The sequence below is a fragment of the Calliopsis andreniformis genome, chromosome 8 (genome assembly GCF_051401765.1).
Source record: "Calliopsis andreniformis isolate RMS-2024a chromosome 8, iyCalAndr_principal, whole genome shotgun sequence".
NCBI lineage: Eukaryota > Metazoa > Arthropoda > Insecta > Hymenoptera > Andrenidae > Calliopsis > Calliopsis andreniformis.
The window spans coordinates 2446056-2463815 of record NC_135069.1 but is presented as its reverse complement, the minus strand read 5'-3'; the positions used below and the strand labels follow the sequence as shown (position 1 = coordinate 2463815).

At 48.0% G+C, this 17760-nt stretch overlaps 1 protein-coding gene across 3 annotated transcripts in view; it reads right to left on the bottom strand.

Annotated features, from left to right (window-relative positions):
- Positions 1-17760, bottom strand: part of LOC143182226 (uncharacterized) — a 69571-nt gene that overhangs the window by 37165 nt on the left and 14646 nt on the right. Inside the window, exon 1 of one of the 3 annotated variants that reach the window (XM_076383113.1) lies at positions 2970-3108. The exons of 1 other annotated variant lie outside the window; for it this stretch is intronic. The gene's annotated coding sequence lies outside the window, so the exon portion shown is untranslated. Of the gene's footprint in view, positions 1-2346; positions 2476-2969; positions 3109-17760 lie in introns of those variants that run through there. One more of the 3 variants, XM_076383111.1, reaches the window with a different exon arrangement.

The following is a 17760-nucleotide window of genomic DNA, read 5'->3' as shown; positions in this document are numbered from 1 at the left end:
CAAACAGCCTGGAGCACGGAGGGCGCGGAGAAGGTGGGGCAACGCTGCCAGAGGATGGGGTGGGTGGCGAAAGTGGGCTTAAAAATATACTCGTATCCGGAGTAGAACGCGGTGGATATCTATTTTTGGGCCGCGGTTGCGCGCCGCGTGCATCCCCTGAGCTCGTGTAAACAGAGCGCGAACTTTGCCCGACCGAGAGGGTGAAAGTCCCTGGAAGCTCGGGCAAAGACTCGAGCAAACACACCCCCAGTGGCGGAGCTAGGAGCTGGCTCCAATTGGATATGTCGCCTCAATGAGGAATAAGTAAAACTGAAATCTACTTAAGTGATGCGAGTGATGTAGGTTCTACACTTTTTTATTATCAATTCTGCAGGCTTTAATACTGAAATTTTGTATAGTGATCATAAGAGAATTCTTCTTTCTTGGTAGAACGCAAAATTAGTTGAGAAATTTTGACAGAAACTTGCTTGGAATCGTTGAGAGCAACAATAGACTCTCTGTAATAAATTAATACTACTCAGACCACTTTTACACTCAGTGCTTCTCTACCATTATCTCTACCAGGAGTGACTTTCCAGACATTCCAGATGCTAGACTTGCAATTCTACTGTATTTCTCAATCCAGGCAACTGAAAGGGAACCAATGACCCTCGTCCCTACTCCAAATTAATATTTGGGAACTAAAGTACAGGAAAAAGAAGAAGAGATATCAAATAGAAGTCGTGTACGAGAAGAACAGCGAGTTTTCTTTTCTCGCGAAAAACCGGTCGAGCCTTGAGGCGTTTCAAAGGCACTCGTGTCTGGCTGAGCAGTCGGAACGGCTCTTTTCTTCGTTCTTGTAAACGAGAGAAAGGCAGATGTGGGCAAGTTAACGACCCGTTATCGCGTGGATGGCGTGGACTCGCCGTTGCTGAAACTGGTTGCTGTCGATATTGCGGCAAGGAGGGAAAAAGGCATTCAAGGGGGTCCAAGGGGGGTGGAGGAACGACAGCGCGTGGCGAATCGCGAAACGTCGACTCTTGACCAATACGCAGGTGTCTTCTACCAAGAACCATCGAGAACGGACTATTCTCTGCCAAACTACACGCGCTAAAATCTCAACTGACCAAAGAATACCACCTCTCTGAAAAACCCATCTGTCTCGATACGATAAGACCATAGGAGTATTCTCAGAGAGAAGGAAGCGGTCTCTGGAAAGGGAACGGGCCGAGTAGCCTGAGCTATCCAGATAGCCAGCCATCCAGAGGCAGCCAGGCCAGCAGCATTTTCTCGGCCTTTCTCCACCGACTGCCATTCCCCGAGCGACAACAATCGCTTCCGTGGAAGCCTTGACTGCGTTTTAAATGCACGGCAGGTAGAGGCCTGCTATGCAAAATCGGCACAAAGGAGAGAGAGAGAGAAGAGGGAGAAAGAAAGAGAGAGAGAGAGAGACTGTAGGCAGCCTGGCAGGCAGGCAGGCAGGCAGGCAGACACGTCGCCTCTGTTTAAGGCACCCGGGTTGGCAAGAACGTATCTCCTTTCTATCCCTCTCCTTTGCCATGGTAACAAGCGAACACCGCTAAATCTGCGAGCGAACAAAGCAGACTCCCCATCCACTGCAACTTTCCTCTGCCCATCGATTCCCTCGGGCACGTCCTCTCAGACAATTCCTACCAACACCCTGACCCCATAAATCGAACGCCTGCGAAAAGGCCAACGAAATAGCACGCACGAGGCGCGAGATTCCGACGGATCGTAGCCGGAGGGAAAGGTCACTGGTAGAGGTCTCGAAATCGTGCGTACGGTCGATCGTTCGGGGGTTAATACCGGCCAACTGGTGGGAGAAGGAATCAAGATGGCGTAACCGGCCGCTGCTCCCAACGATCCTTCGATCGCAACGAGACCCGCGGCTCGCACGCTCGATCCTTCTAGACGTGACACAGGGGGTCACGGGTCGACTGTCAGGTCAGGGAGGAAGCGAGGAAGGCGAGGTCCAGGGACAACTGGAACCGTTAAGCGAGAGGAAAACTGAAAGCCGGCTCGGCGCTCGCTATATCGATTGACGGTATGCCCATCTTCAAAATGGCGCAGGGGTACACGCTCGAAATCCCGCTCGACGCGCTCGCAGCGTTCACGTTCCTTCGGAGGACTCTAAAGGATCACTGGTCGCTGATACGGCGCAACACTGTTGATCAGATCACAGGGAACGGAGATTTGGAGGAGACGAGAGACGCCAAGGTTCCTAGATCACGCGGCGTGCTCGTTGTGCGAGGGGTCGACGAGCTTGTCGACGAGCTTGTCGACGAGCCTTTCGGCGAGCTCGGAGAGGCGAAGGTTAGGCACTGAGAGGGTGGCTCTGGTACTCACCTCGGAGGGCGTCCTGAGTGTCGCTCGGGGGCGGAATTTCCCTCGCGAAACGGCGTCCCTCGCCGCGGCTCGCCACAAGATACACACTGGATATGTTATTCCGAGAGGAGGCACGCGTGGCGGGCGTGTAGCACGATGCGTGGCGTCTAGACAGACACGAGAGCAACGAGATGATGTGAGGCAGGCACACGAGCGTCTACTCAGAGGAAACGAAACACCGAGCTTACTCGAGAGTCAAACAGCAGAGTTTTTAGCGGGAGCGCGTTCGCGAACTCATCCACTTGGCTCGGTAACGCGCGACCGACTGGCGAGAGAGAAGCGGAGGGGAAGCGGCGTCCGTCTGTCGGTCTGTCTGTCCGTCTGTCCGACCGTCTTTCTGTCACCAGTATCGCTAGCTCGCTCTCGCTCTCCTTCACTCTCTCTCCCTCTCACTCTACCACTCCTTCCCCTGTCCTCTCCTTTCCCCGTCTCCTCACCCCCCTCTCTCACTCTCTCTCTCTCTCTCTCCTCCACTGCTGCTCGTCTCCCGATTTTTCCCTCGGACCCTCGCACACTTCGCCCTCGAAATCACCAACAACAGGTACACAGCGTATCGACGCCTCTAATCGTCGGCAGAAACTCACCCCCGGGAGGAAGCCTGATAGCCGATCGTCAGAGGGCACAGGTCGTGTCGCGGGTCACAGTCCAGGATCACCGATCGATCGTCCCTCCCGCGGCACTGAAACTCCTTCAGATCGGCGAAGATCGATCGCGACCGATTCCTTTGTTCCCCCGCCGAACGGTCTCTCCTCGGTCCGCGTACCCTCTGCGCCTCTCTTTGTCCCAGGACAAAGTGGCTCTGCACGAACGCGCTCACAGATCGACGAGATTCAGGGGCACTGATTAATCCAGGCACACGGGGATCGTCTTGGTCCGCGCTCACAGAACAACCGGGCACAGCTACGTTTCCAAGCACTGCGCGCGTTCCGCTCGGCTCGACGGTCGGAGAAAGAATGAGCTCCGGGACAGAGACGGGAGGGAGGCAGGAACGTAGCGGGCGAGCTCGGCACCCCGGGACTCGGTGTCGGATGGTGGCAGCCCTGCCTCGAGCTCGCCAAGAACGCTGGGGTATGGGGGTTCGAGTCGAGGCGTTCGACTCACTCCAGGGCGGGGTCCCGTCACGAAGGGCTCCCTACTACCGAACCCACGCTCGGCTCCGACAGAAACTACCCATATTTTCAGGGTCAGCTTTCTCTCCCGAAACCCATAGACTCGGCGTCGAGCAGAGTCACGACGGCGGTTAATTGATTCCGGTGCTGACTGTGCCGCGATCACCGTCGCCAGTGGCCGACAGGAGGGTAGGATTTGGGTAGTCTCCGGTTAATGACCTACCGTAACGCGTTTCCGACCGAATTCGACGAGTGGGAGAGGAAATCGATCCGCGGAGAGGCGAGTGTAACCTGCCCCGTCGACGTATCGACGGTGTATTTTTTCAGCCGATCGGAACGGAGGGATTATCTAGACGCTGCCACTGTAATCTCGGCGGAGATTGCGCTCTACCTGGAAATCGTTCGGTGTTTGGACAACCACGGTGGTCGCTCGAGCGAAACAAAATACGCGTGTACCTGGCCGCCTGGCGCTCGCCTACAACCGCGCGAGTCGCCTTTCGCCTCTACGGTGACTAATGCGAAAAGCACTGAGGAACGGTCCACGGCGAACCACGCGACAAGTTAGATAACAGTTCGGCGCGTTTGGAATTTGGGAATTTCGAGGAGACCGACCACGCACGTTCAACTCTCTCTCTTGCGAACGCCAGAGACTTCGATGCCGCTTTTCGATGGTCAGTAAAATCGTCGAGAGCTGCAGTGTTATCGATCTCTGGATAACTTGTGTTGCTGAATGACTCATTGTCTGTTTGAGTTACTCTTGACTATGGAAATGATGGTTAAACTGTAGCTCATGAGCGTATGAGGTTTTTAGATAGCTACTGTGCTGTCTAGGTTTTGAAAATCCCCCTGGGGAAAGAGGAAAGAACCGTCTTCTCTTTCTCGACCTGCAGCTATGTAGACAAATTTTTCTACAAAAAATCAATTCAGAGGTGTTAAAGTAGAGGGTTTGCCCTTTAGAATGAGACCAGGCTCACTTCCCTGCGATTTTTTTTGACGAAGTTATAGTATCTCAAATATTGGCCGCTTTTTAGGACTCTGGATCACTGCGTGAATTCGAGGCTAATGGTTCATTTTTCGTTCAGAGATCGATAACTCGGCGAAAAAAATTCGCAGACAAATTTTTAAGGTCTCGTTCGAAAGGGGAGGGTTCCAACTTTAATTTTCCCTTGAGAGAAATCGCGAAAAAAATTTATCAAGTTCCTAAGAGTCGTCTGAAGTTGGAAAACATTTGGGGAAAAACTACCCTCCCTTTCTCGACGTGTCGGGGGCTGGAGAATTTTTTTCGAACAAGTTCAATTCAGAGATATTAAAGTAGATGCTTCTCCCTATAAAATGAGACCAGGCTCATCTCCCTGCGATTTTTTTTGACGAAGTTACAGCATCTCAAATATTGGCCACTTTTTAGGACTCTGAATCACTGCGTGATTCCGAGGCTGGTGGTTCATTTTTCGTTCAGAGATCGATAACTCAGCGAAAAAAAATCGTAGACCAATTTTTAAGGTCTCGTTCGAAAAGGGAGGGTTCCAGCTTTAATTATCCCTTGAAAGAAATCGTGAAAAAAATTTATCAAGTTCCTGAGAGTCGTCTGAAGTTGGAAAACATTTGGGGAAAAACTGCCCTCCCTTTCTCGACGTGTCGAGGGATGGAGAATTTTTTCCAAACAAGTTCAATTCAGGGGTGTTAAACTAGAGGCTTTTCCCTTTAAAATGAGTCCAGGCTCACCTCCCTGCGATTTTTTTTGACAGAGTTACAGCAATTCAAATATTGGGCACTTTCTCGGGTTCTGGATTACTACATAATTCCGTGTCCCGCAGCTCACTTTTAGTTCACAGCGCGATAACTCAGCGAAAAAAAATCGTAGAGCAATTTTTAAGGTCTCGTTCGAAAGGGGAGGGTCTCAACTTTAATTTTCCCTGGAGAGAAATCGCGAAAAAAATTTATCAAGTTTCTGAAAAGCGTCTGAAGTTAGAAAACATTTGGGGGAAAACTACCCTCGGTCTTTCGGTGTGTCATGGAGTGGAGAATTTTTTTCGAAGAAGATCAACTCAGGGATGTAAAAGTAGAGGCTTTGCCCTTTAGAATGAGACCAGGCTCACTGCTATACGATTTTCTTTGGCGAAGTTATAGTAGCTCAAAAGTCAACAATTTTTTGCGTCCCAAAATTAATGTTCTAATAGAGAATATAGCTTTCTAATATTTTTAATAGACAAAATTTCGTTGGTTAGTCTACCAGTGACCTATTATTATACTTTTTACTAGATTATTAGGTCTTCAATGCCTCCTTTCCAAGAACTTCGAATCGAAATCAGCGAACGATGCGAAGTAAAAAAATACGAGCGTAGTCGCTTATCGATTTCCTCGACGCATGTACGCGAAACCGCTCACGCGTCGAGGAAACGGTAATCCGCGTGGAATGCGTAAGCACGAACGTCTCGATTCGCGACAATCGATAGTCGTGCTTGGTCTGCTCGCCGGAAATCAGTTATCGATGACTAGGGGGACAGAGGACGAAGATCGACTTCTTGGTATCGAATTCTCTGAGCAACGCTCATTGACACGTTGCATTCCGTGTCGAAGACGGGAGACAATACCTGGATAAAGATTTTCCACGAAGAATAACACGATTATTATACAAATCTCTTCAAGAACCTCCACAAAGTAAATATATTCGACCAAGTGTTTTGATACTAAAATTCTAAAAAATTCAGAAATTCAGAACATTTTAACTGCGCGTTTCCAGTGAATAAGTCCCGTCTTTACACGAACATCGTCTTGGCGAAGAATTTGGAGAAGATTTTGGAGCTGCTTAGAACAGGTGAAGTTCTCGTCGTAAAATTCGCTGGGTGGGAACGCCGAGGGGACGTAAATTCTTGAAGCGCTCTAGGCTGGCAGAGTTACTCACTCGCGACGACGAGGAGAGACCGTAACACGCTACGAATTACTCGTAACGACGCTTGAACCGTTGTTCCTGTTGCCGCTGGTTAATAGGCAGACGCGATCGCACAATCGACAAGGCACTGCCGCGCAGAAGGCACACTTCCGGGCGAAAAGATAGCGCACCTGTTATGTCTTCCATTTATCAATTCCACGATCCCTGTTTATAACATTCAACTCGTTCCTCGATGAAAACAATGCTTAGCTTCGTACGATATTGCACTACTTATCAGTGGAATGAGTTGTAACACCTCCTGGAATCTCTTTAGATAGTATTTGTAGAATAGTTAACAATTCCTTGGAACAAGTGCTTTTTACACTTACTACATTGCACCTCGTGTAATGAAACATATGTGGTATTTGAGCGAGTTGGTATGTTTGGCGATAAGAATGATCGTTGCTGGATGAACGATTTCTGTGAATAAAGTGCGAATTAAATACTGTTAGTTGAATGTCGAAGAGTTTCGTGTGATTGTAAATTGAGTATCGAATGTCAGAGGACCAGAGCATTATTTTTTTTCTATTAAATATTCTTTAACCTGAAAACACCAAACATCTGTTTATTTCCCCTACACATATTTGAACGAGGATTCACGAGAGGCGCTCCTTTTATTCGATTAATACCCCGTATCAATTCGAAGCCAGGCTTATCGAACACCCAATATATCCTCGGAGATATCGGAATATAATGGCTTTCCTCGAATTAATGGAAATCGATTTTAGGAGCAGGCGCGCGCTCCCCGGATGCAGCTTCCTATTAGAGCAGCATCAGAGACGTGCACGGAAATAATTGAAACCTATCCAGCATCCGACTTGTCCCACCGTTTTTCGTTAATCGAGCAACCGCTGGGATGTCTGCGTCTTCGAGCGATAAATTCGATTAAAGAACAGACCGAGTAATAATCTTGGGGAGAGGTCGCGGCCGAATGCTCTACTTAACGCCAATTATGTACGATCGCACAAATCACGACGGTCATTTCTTTTCTACGAACAAAGAATGCACGAGGTTGTCACGACTCCTTGATAATCGACATTCCAGCAGAGATTGCGTGGAGAACGGGCCTGAGTCACATTAACCCATTTGCATTACGGGGAAAAATAAAAAATATGATCTTGTATTAAATGTATTTTTTAAAATCTAAACTCTAGTTATAATGTCCACTAGTGATCCTGTAATACTGTCCAGGAAAATTGCGCGCATATGTGCGTTAACGATGCAAATGAGTTAACCCAATTAGAGAAGGCGACAATGACGAATCACTGTGTCCAGAGCGATATCGTTATCGACGAACAATGACCACGGTCAGTGGAACGATTCACAGGATTTCTTTGTTCCCGAGAGCGAATCCGCGAGTTGCGAATGGCTGATAAACACGCAGAGGGTCGCCGAGGAGCCTCTTATCGCGAGTTCCTTTCAATTTTTCCTCGCTCTTCTACGGGATATAGTTATTAATGCAACGTTTCCGCTCTGAAAAGCAGGCAACGCGAACAGGATCGCTCGTAAACGATTCCCCGCCTCAGCATTAGCGGACCTGTTCGCCTGGGGAAGAGTTAAGCTTAGATAAGGGTGACGTGGCAGTGAACGCATTTAGAGTTAACCCTGGCCGCATCTCTGCTCGAGGAACGATCCCGTTGACGAGTTAATCGTCGCGGAGAGAAGCCAGACGACCGAGAATTCGCGAGGATCCACTCTTGGAATGGAGAACGATGCAGGGCTCGCGCGAGAGGAACGGAACAGGGAGAGGCTATCGACGAGGTTAACTATTCTTCCAGGCGGCAGGAAATGAAAACCGGCTCTCTAAGGCACCTCGACAACGGTACCGCCAAGCATATGGCGAACGCTCCGCCAATTTCCATGATAGCGCGACGATTGCGCTATACTGATTACTCGACACCTCGCGGAAGATGGTTGCGTTAGGAGCTGGCATAAGGAAATAAGTAATTATTTAAAAATTTGAAAATTTGAATATTTGAAAATTTGAAAATTTGAATATTTGAATATTTGAATTTCAGAGAATTTAAAAATGCCTTGTACTTCTGCTACAAACATAAGAGCACTAATTCAGCAGCAATCAAGATGAAGATAAGTTGGAGCCTATGTGCAGTTTGAGGTCAGGATCAAACGAGCTCACAGTACGTAAAGCACAACCTTGAGAGAGCAGCGTCATTCGAAATTATTAATCGTGTCTACGCGAGTTTCTTCTCCCCACCAGGCGACCGAAACGGAAACGAAAGAAAAAGAACCGAGCGGTGCATTTCCGACCGTGATGCAAAAGGAACGTTAGCCTTTGTATCTTAACCCAGGCTATTATACCTCGTAAATTAGTAAAGTGGCTAACGGCCGATGGATAAAGGTTCTCAGTAATTCGCTCTCGGCCGGAGATCGTTCTTTCGTAAGGTTTTACGAGAAGAATTGCCTGCGTCGTCGGAGGAGAATCAAGTTGAACGAGAAAACATTCAATTAACTGTTAGCTATTCAAACCACTCGAGAACGTAAAAAATCTCATAATAATCAAACCAATAAACGAAGGAAGAGCATTACCACCGAATAATAACCGTATAATTTTAATTAACTCTGACAAGTGATACTAATTTTTTTATTATCCAGAATCTTATCATCGCGGAGGAACGTGTTCCATCAGAAAGGGACGACTTCGGAGCGGCCGAATACAGCTTGTAACAGATGGTGTCGATTCTCGTATACGGCACGTTCATTGCCGGAAACGGAAGCTCCACCTTAGTCGCTGACTACGACAACGTTCGTGTGAACGTACTCGAAGAATGCCGCTCGTATCGAGGCGCTTGAGAATCCGATCGAACGCGGACAACAGCTTTATCGGGGAGCGAAGCGTCAATCTCGACTACGCGCCAATTAAGCGGTTCGACTGGTAATGGATCACAGCCCAGGCAAATCCTCCGAGGGTGAAAACGCTTCGAATCGATCCAGTTCGGTTGTAAATCGAATTATTATGCGATCGGGCTCGTTCGTTCGAGCTCTCTCGACGGAACGAGTCCAACGAGAGCCGAAATGAACCAATTAGCACGCAACTCGAACAGGTCGGGCGTAAAAGGTAGCTGGGTTGCGTAGACGCGTGCTATTCGAGGCGCCAATTAATGAAGATGTACGACGTGCGTCTACGACACGCTGCCAAATGGCACAACAACGCACACCGTGGCCACGTACAGCCTCTATCTTGGCCAATGAATGAACGCCCACGCATTTCGATGCCGCGCGAGAAGGTCAACGACCAGATAGAATACCCCGCGAATCGTAATTCGACGAAAATGCAATCGGGCACAAGGCCACGCGAGCTTTCTGATTCGGTGCCAAGGTACAACGTATCCGATCCCAGAGCTATTAGACGTAGGAAAGCTTTCGCCGTGAAAGGGCTCGCCTGACACTGGGCGATTTGCTCGACACACGTCGATTTGTCAGCGTCAACGTAGGTGGCCGACCCACGTGCATCTCTGACTTCCCTTCTCCTTTACTCAGGACCCACTGCATTTGCATCGGTGAGTTGGAGGAGATTACAAGTCGAAAATCAACCACCTTCAAATAGACTCAGCGTTTTATCTTGTCCCCAGAGCCAAAGTGTATTAAGTCACATAAGAATCAAGTGGTTCATATGTATCTAATAATTTGGAATAATATCTTATCCAAATATCTTAGATTGGACTTACACTGTTCTTCAACTCAGCGATTTAGTTGCATTCTAGGTTCCTCCCCCTCGTCTCAGTAGAAGACTCGAAGTTTCCATCGAGAAGACTCCAACGAAATCCAATTCCAGTGAAAGCACTCGTCCAGCTCGCGACTCGCCCTTGTGAAATTTCTCTAACCTTTCTTTCTATAACAACGCGATTCCATGTTCGAATCGTCGACGAAAGCTAAACGGTACCCGTGGTTCTCGAATTGCCAGAGCGTGGAACGCGATACGTATCGTTCCGGTGCAGCTTTCGACCTACTGTACACACGTACGCTAGTGTACGGTTTTGCAGCGTGTAACGAGCTGTTAGAAATTCGCCGAGCATTTTCTGCAAGCTCTCCATCGGCCATTCCAAGCGCAAATATTTACTCGTGTCACGGTAAACCGAGCGCGATACTATTTGCCCGGGCTACTTTATCGTGTTGCTTTATCGCGTATAACCTGATGCCCGAAGATTGTACCTCGACGAAAATACGATGGCAGGGCTACTAGGCCGTCGTAATTTCGTTCGTATAGTATGATACTGAAACACACCAGTTCACCACTGTGGAATTCTGACCTATCTAATAAAAAACATGTCCCAGTAGCTGAACACTAAAACTGATTTTATTTCATTTGAATCTTAAATTGTAATAAGAACACCAGTACTACTAATAAGAAACTGAGAATATTATCATACAGTAGCATATTCAGATATGGAAGAGCAATTTAAGTGTCTGAATATGAATTTTTCGTTGCCTACTTCTACTGGGAAATTTGATATCTAAAGTGTCCAGGAATTGAGACATTTACCTTACCTACTCACTAGGAATAGCTGTCTATCACGATGCTCAATATGAAATGAGATCTTGCCACGACTTTGCTATGGAATACCAAGTCCACCCCCACCCCTGTATAGGGGATGCTTTAATTTCCATATCTACCTATTGTGTAACGCGACAAACACGCGGGAAACCAGACATATTCGTCCACAAAAAGAGGCAACGAGGTAATTACCCATATCCCAATCACTAAGCAAGCCAGAGAGGTTCCATTGGCTCAGCCCATGAATTATCGTGCACGGATCAGTCAGAGGACCTTCGTGACTTCAAAGGCACCCACGACCGCTAATATTATACTATTCGACGCCGGTTCCGGCGACCTTAAACGCGTTCACGAATCATACTCGTCCAGAGGCCAGTCTGACCTGCCATTTTAATACGGTTAAACCTCCACTTCCGAATAAAACTTCATCAGTCGCACGAATCCCTCGCATCCGTCGGAACTCTGGACGGCTGGCGCCCGAAATTATTTTCATGATTGCTGCCCCGACACGGACGCTCGACGAAAAACCCATTGCACGTACGCGAGGAATGCGCTCGTCGCGTCGCAAGCTGCATTATCTCCACGTGCACGCTCACTTCCCGGGGAACTTTTGTCTCGCTGGAACCGACCATCGATGGTTCCTTCCTTACACGTGCACATTCCGTCACCCAGGGTCCCTCTCTTCGATATCGACCTGGCGACGCCACCCTCCTGCGTGCTACAGGCGTCCCATGAGAAGTCCTCTGGAAAGCATTGTCCCTAAAGCTTGTCAGGGGACTTCTCATGGGTCACAGTCGGTACTTCTGTTGGTGCCAGGCGGAATCGGGCACGCTTCGACGGTGGTCGCGCGTGTTCGCGAACCGTTCAAAGGGAAAGTAAATTTTTAAACGTCTTCCGCCGATGCATTCGAGTCACGAGCGACTGGCGACGCCGACGATGAATTTTTTAGCGAATATGCACCGACGCCTTTGTCCCCTGCGAGCTTGGACCAGCGGTCCTTTATACCTATCGCGGCTCAGATATTGGAAGTTTGAATGGACGCGAGTTTGGCGACCGATTTTACGCGAAAAAGAAAATGGGGACGTTGCCGCGACTGTGCTACGTGAATTCTTCATGAGCTCGATCGAGCTCTCTCCGTCTGAGATGCAAGGCACGCGCGGACGTACGATGGAATGCACTCGACACGTGCATAATTATCGCCCAAAACTGCTTGTCTTTCCGTGGCAGAGGCAGCAGATGCGGGCTTCTGCTTTCGAACGCTTCGTGACTGGCGGTGATTGGATATGGGTCTACTAATGCAAAGTGTTTTCTAATGGTGAAAAGTGTAATTACAGTTTTAGCCGAGACAAAAACATTTAAAAAAAAATAGAGCAGTAGTGCGCACTTAAATTGTTGTAAAACCAGAGGTCCACATTGAAATTATCGTATATAAAATTGTACAAAGATTTTGTTCCAGGAATTCAAGCAGACAAGACTGTAATACATAATGAATAATAACGAGCGTTAAAAAGAAAAATTCAAATTTCAGAGTTACCAGTCTCCAGCCTCCCCCAAGTCCCCATGGATCCCCGTGTCAGCTAATCCCATCCTGTCCCTCCAGTACAACTCAAACGACTGTAATTCGCACGACACAAACTGAACGACTAATGATACGGCCATTGTAACCCACGTTGGGTCGTGTTGTTCCAGCAAGACGGTAAATCACCGACGTCCGAGCAATTAAGTTCCAATTAAGCGTCACGAGACGGTCCTCGATGCTGATTTCATTCATAGGGGATATCCCACGCGGAGACCACGAGGCGTTTACACGAGGAACGTGACCACGGTTCCTGTCGGGGTGTACCTCGCGAGGCAAAGTCCGCTCACGTACTCGCATTTCTCTGCGATCGGGAGCGTCTCGCGAACGAGTCTGGAGGGTGAAAATCGACAGCGTTCTACTATCGAGGGAACGACTGAATTCCTTTCGTCCTCTCTGGAAACACTTCCACGTCGAGCATTATACCTAACGGAACGACGGAGTACTGTGACGCGAGAATAAAAACGAATTGCTCGTTAAACTGGGAAATATAGTCCATGGGACGGCGGTCTTTAACGAGGCTGTCAGTTTTCGAAGAGGAAAAGACGTTTCACTAATTATGTCGGAGCAAAGGTGGTCGAAAGTCGAATTAAACGAGCACGGCTGACACTCGTCGATTATTTTAAAGGGCCTCGCGTGAAAGGCAGAAACGTGGATTTTCCCTTTTGTGTGCGTTCTGTGATTTTCGTGATATTGGACGAAGTAAGAGATAACGATTTTTCCCGAGAGCAGAGATTCCAACATAAATGTCCGCTCATTGATTTAAATGGTCGTTGAACGAGGATGGTACGAAGCAGGGGCAGATGTAAACGCGTCCATTTAAATCAACAGTGCTTTCTACTCTCGGGAACGAGCGAACGCGCCGAGAAAAAGCTCAATCGTGGAAGGTCGAGACCCGACAGATGGGAGAACGTTTTTAAATAACCCGAAAGTGTCCATTGTTTTCGGCGACGGGCGAAAAACGATCGAGGGGATCCCTGGCTGGAGCAATCGCACGTATCGACGCAGAAACTCGCTGCAGCGCGGTTCCAATCGCTAGTATTCACTGAGTTTGCGAATCATTTGGCAAACGGGGGCTTATGTTATCAAGTGAAACTTTGGACGCTTGCCAATTGCGATTATAAAAATTGCACTGCGTGGAAAAGTTTCGTAGTCGATACTTTTGGAGACGATCGCAATAAAAGATGATAAAAATTGTCATTATCTTCCCCGAGGCAGAGAGAGGTAGGCGAGTAGTCCTGCCACGTGATCGTTAAGTCAGGTGCAGAGTTCAGGCTGCGGAGAAACACGCGAAGTGAGATTGAATGGAGGCTACCTTTTGTCAACTCGTCCGATTCATTCTGCGCCATTCTAGAGGCAATTAATAGCCGTACTCGGTGTGTCGAGGAGGGACCGATGGCGTTGCATAGTGATTCATATTTCGTGGCTGTGCATAAACGTTACAGACGGAAACAAGCGTTTACTACTTTTATCAGCGGGAAAACAAACTCGTTAACATCTAGCTTGGAATATCGATGAGTCGAGGCGCGCAAAAACCCGACTGGAATCCGTGAGGAACTGGATTGGATGCTCTTGAAGATACGTTTGATACAAAGAGAAGAAAGGAATATTTTCACGTCGAAGGAAAAGAAACGATCCATTCTTTCCTCTGCTCCGCTGAATATTGGAGGCACTCGCGGTTTCTCGCCAAGAAAAATAATTCTGCTTCCCCCAGCTTCCTCGTTTCGAATTTAAAAACACGGGAGTTTAACGTCCCTAACCTTCCTCGCGAAAAAGGAAAGCTGTGTAGTCGACGAACTCTTCGAAGACGCTTTTCGAGGCTTCCTGGCGCAATAAAAATAGCAGGGATTCCGTCGAACGGTTTACTTTATCTCGTGGAATGGTTCAAAGTGCAATAAACAATTCCAGACCGCGTGGCTTTCGTTCAAACAAAATCGTTTATCTACCTCCTGAAGGTCTCCGAAATCTTTTGGTCATATCCGGTGAAACTTCGACCTATAGCTCTGGTTGGAACTACGCCTATTCGAGGACCAACTGATTGTCAGACTTTGTACACTTTATCTGAAACAACTAAGGCGCGTTCCAGTGATATAATCCTATGACTAATCTACCAGCATTTGGGAAACTCTAAATGTTGGTTATGGGCGAAGTAAGAGTGCTTGGGATTTAGAGATTAAGGTACACCCTTTGATAATTTGAGGATTCCGATATTTGAAAGCTGGAAAGGTATCTGAACATTTAAAAATTTGAATATTTGAATATTTAAAAATTTGAATATTTGAATATTTAAGAATTTGAATATTTGAATATCTGGGAATTTGAATATCTGAAACCACTGCAAACGAGCATGTCACTAAATCCCAAAGTAGAAGGTTGCCCATTTCCCTCGAATTCTACTTTAAATCAGATTTAACAATTAAATACTCATACCAATAAATCAAACAGTAACGAGCGTAAAGGGTTAACGTTTCGTTGAGCGGTGGACCGAGCGATTGTAATAATGGAATAAAGCCACTCTTTAAAATTTTCACGAGGGGCTAACGTCCATCGGGGGAGGACGGAATTATTGGCAGCGCGAGTGACCCTCGAGGGAGAGAAATTCCAGCGAGCAAGGGTCGTGGGCTGGTCGAGTTGGCGCGATCGAAGTAACGATCCGTTCCACGAAACTCGAAAATTCGCGTGGACAGAAAGCCACGAATGTTTCCCCCGTTCCCCATTCTCGCGTGGCGGCACGAGGACGTCCACCACCCTCTCTCGGTCGGGTTGATTCGTGGCAAACTACGCTTCCACCGGTTTCGACGGTGCACTCTCGACGACGAGAGGGTCGGTGCCGCTTTCGTATTGATTCTACGTCGGATGATTCATGGGGGTCTCTCCAGCGATGGCCACCCCCGCAATATTCTAAGCCGACAGACACGACCAACCCCATGCCTTCGAGCTTATCCCTATGCGGGGAAACGGAGGGACACGACCGAGGAGACTCCATGTTCGGGGGAGATACTCGCAAGGCGAAGGACGTTGGGGCTACTGTTAGCTGCGAGAGACAATCGCTGGTTTATTCATCGAACAACTAAATTCTATAGGGAATAGAATCTCTGTTCTCGATTTATGGATTGGACATTGCGTGCTACTGTGTAACACTCTCTAGGCTACTTAGATGTATTATGAAGGAGATACTGTAGAATACACAGGAATTTTCCACAGCAGGTGGATAATCTAAAAATGTAGAATCTACTATAGAATCCAGTCACTGTAAAGTCCACAGTGATTTTAAATCGAGCTACTAGATCTCAAACCAAGTTCACAGAGTTTCACCACACAGTAGCTACTCTATTCAGATTCACTTTTACATGTACAGTACCCCCAGAGGTGCAATCCTTTCGCTCGCACAATATTCTGAAGACTTCAAAATCGACTGTAGAACACACGTTTCGTTTGTTAAACCGTCCGAGGTTTTCGGATAGCAGCACAACAGGTTTTTGGTAGCGAATCGAGACGCAGAGCGACGGGTGCACGCGTGTATGCGCGTGTACACGCGGCTCCGCCGTTCGTAGCACATCTGGCCCGAGATTCAAGGCCGGACAATCAACTTGGTGTGTAAGAGGGATCTCTCCTCTCGACGTACGCGCGCGAGTACATACGTACACGATCCTCCTATGATATCCAAGGACAAACGCTTCCCCGATGGCGTTATTTATAATCCTTATATCGCACTGAAAGCCGAAGACGTTTCGTGCGCAACGAGAAGAGCGTTTTGAGCGAAGAGGATCGATTCAGCGATTCTAGATACCCTGGTTCCTCACTTTTAGGGCGGGTCACTTTATCAATTCCTCGCTTATCTCTCCTAAACTTCAGTTATTCGTAAACAAAGAGACTGAAAAGTTTCGAGATACCATGAAGAATCTGAAGATCAAAGGCAGATTATGTCGAGGAAGAAGAGGAGCCTCGACGTCGTGTCTGCTTTTTTCGAGCTGCCCCTCTTCAGGAGACAGGACTTTACGACGACCATTCATCCCGACGCAGCTACTTAAAATGTAAATATGCACTGGGAGTGTTTGTATGTTTGAAGATGATAATGCGAACCAAGCAGCTCCCCACCCACTCGACCGCTCGAGGGTTTTGATAACCACGTTGTAAATAGTACCAGCGAGCCGAGGTTGAAAGATCCGAGGAAAGGGGGATCGATCGATCGCGAAATCTTCGTGGCCAGAACATTCGACGCTCGTACCCCTCTGTTCCGGTATCCTTTGGCTTCGGTATAACGTTACCCGCAAAGGTGGTCAGCGTGCCATCGAGCGAGCAGGCTCGTCCCCTCGCGCGATCGAGTACGAAAACTGTGCTCGAGCCACGATTTTCGAACTTACTTTCTAAAGCCTCGACGAAACGGGTACAACTGCTCTCTGAGGAAAAGTCCTCGAGACCTTTACGATACCCCATTCTCGATCCGCTTTTGGCTTAATCTGCGAAGATGATCTCTCCGCTCGCTGCAGGATCGCGGCCTCTCAAAGGAGAAAGATACCTCTCTGCTCGCTAAATATTACGCAAGCTCTCTCAATAGCCAGGAAAACCGCGCGTACCGGTTTCTAATGGACCCAACAACTAGGAATAATATTCCTGCGAGGCTCCCTTTCCTTTTTCGTCCGCCACTCGTCGTGAAAGGAAGCAATCGGGGTATCATTTCACAGGACCGTTCCTTGGGCATTGATCTTCGAAACGTGATGGGGAACAAAGGCGAAACGAGGAGAACAATTTTGAATTATATGCAGTGCTCGGAAAGCGATTCCGTGGTTACCTAATCTCGCTGGAAAGTTCTGGGAAGCAGAGGAGGAGCCAGACTGCCTAGTCATGCGAAGGCAGACGGGCTGGATGAAGTAGAGTCGAGAAGGCGAAATCGAACCGCGTCTAACGAAACTTTTGCTCGAACTTTACTAATTAACTTTTTGCGCGAATAAGTTCAGCGAGTCCAGGAGCGTGGGAAATCCTGGTGATTAACGTTCGTCAGCATTGACGCTGTTTAATTACATCGACGCAACATTCCGCTAGTGGTGCGCGATTAAGAGAATTCGTGGGCTCAGAATAAAAGCCAGATGGCTCGAGGACGCGATGAAACAATAATCTCCGATTACGGTTTCGTCTCGTTAAATTAGAAATACGAGAGGCACTGACCCGGGACAAGGGGAGCAAACCTGTTGGTCGGTTCTGATCCATCGCGGCCAGAACTAAGCCGTAAAGTATAGCGGTGGCATGA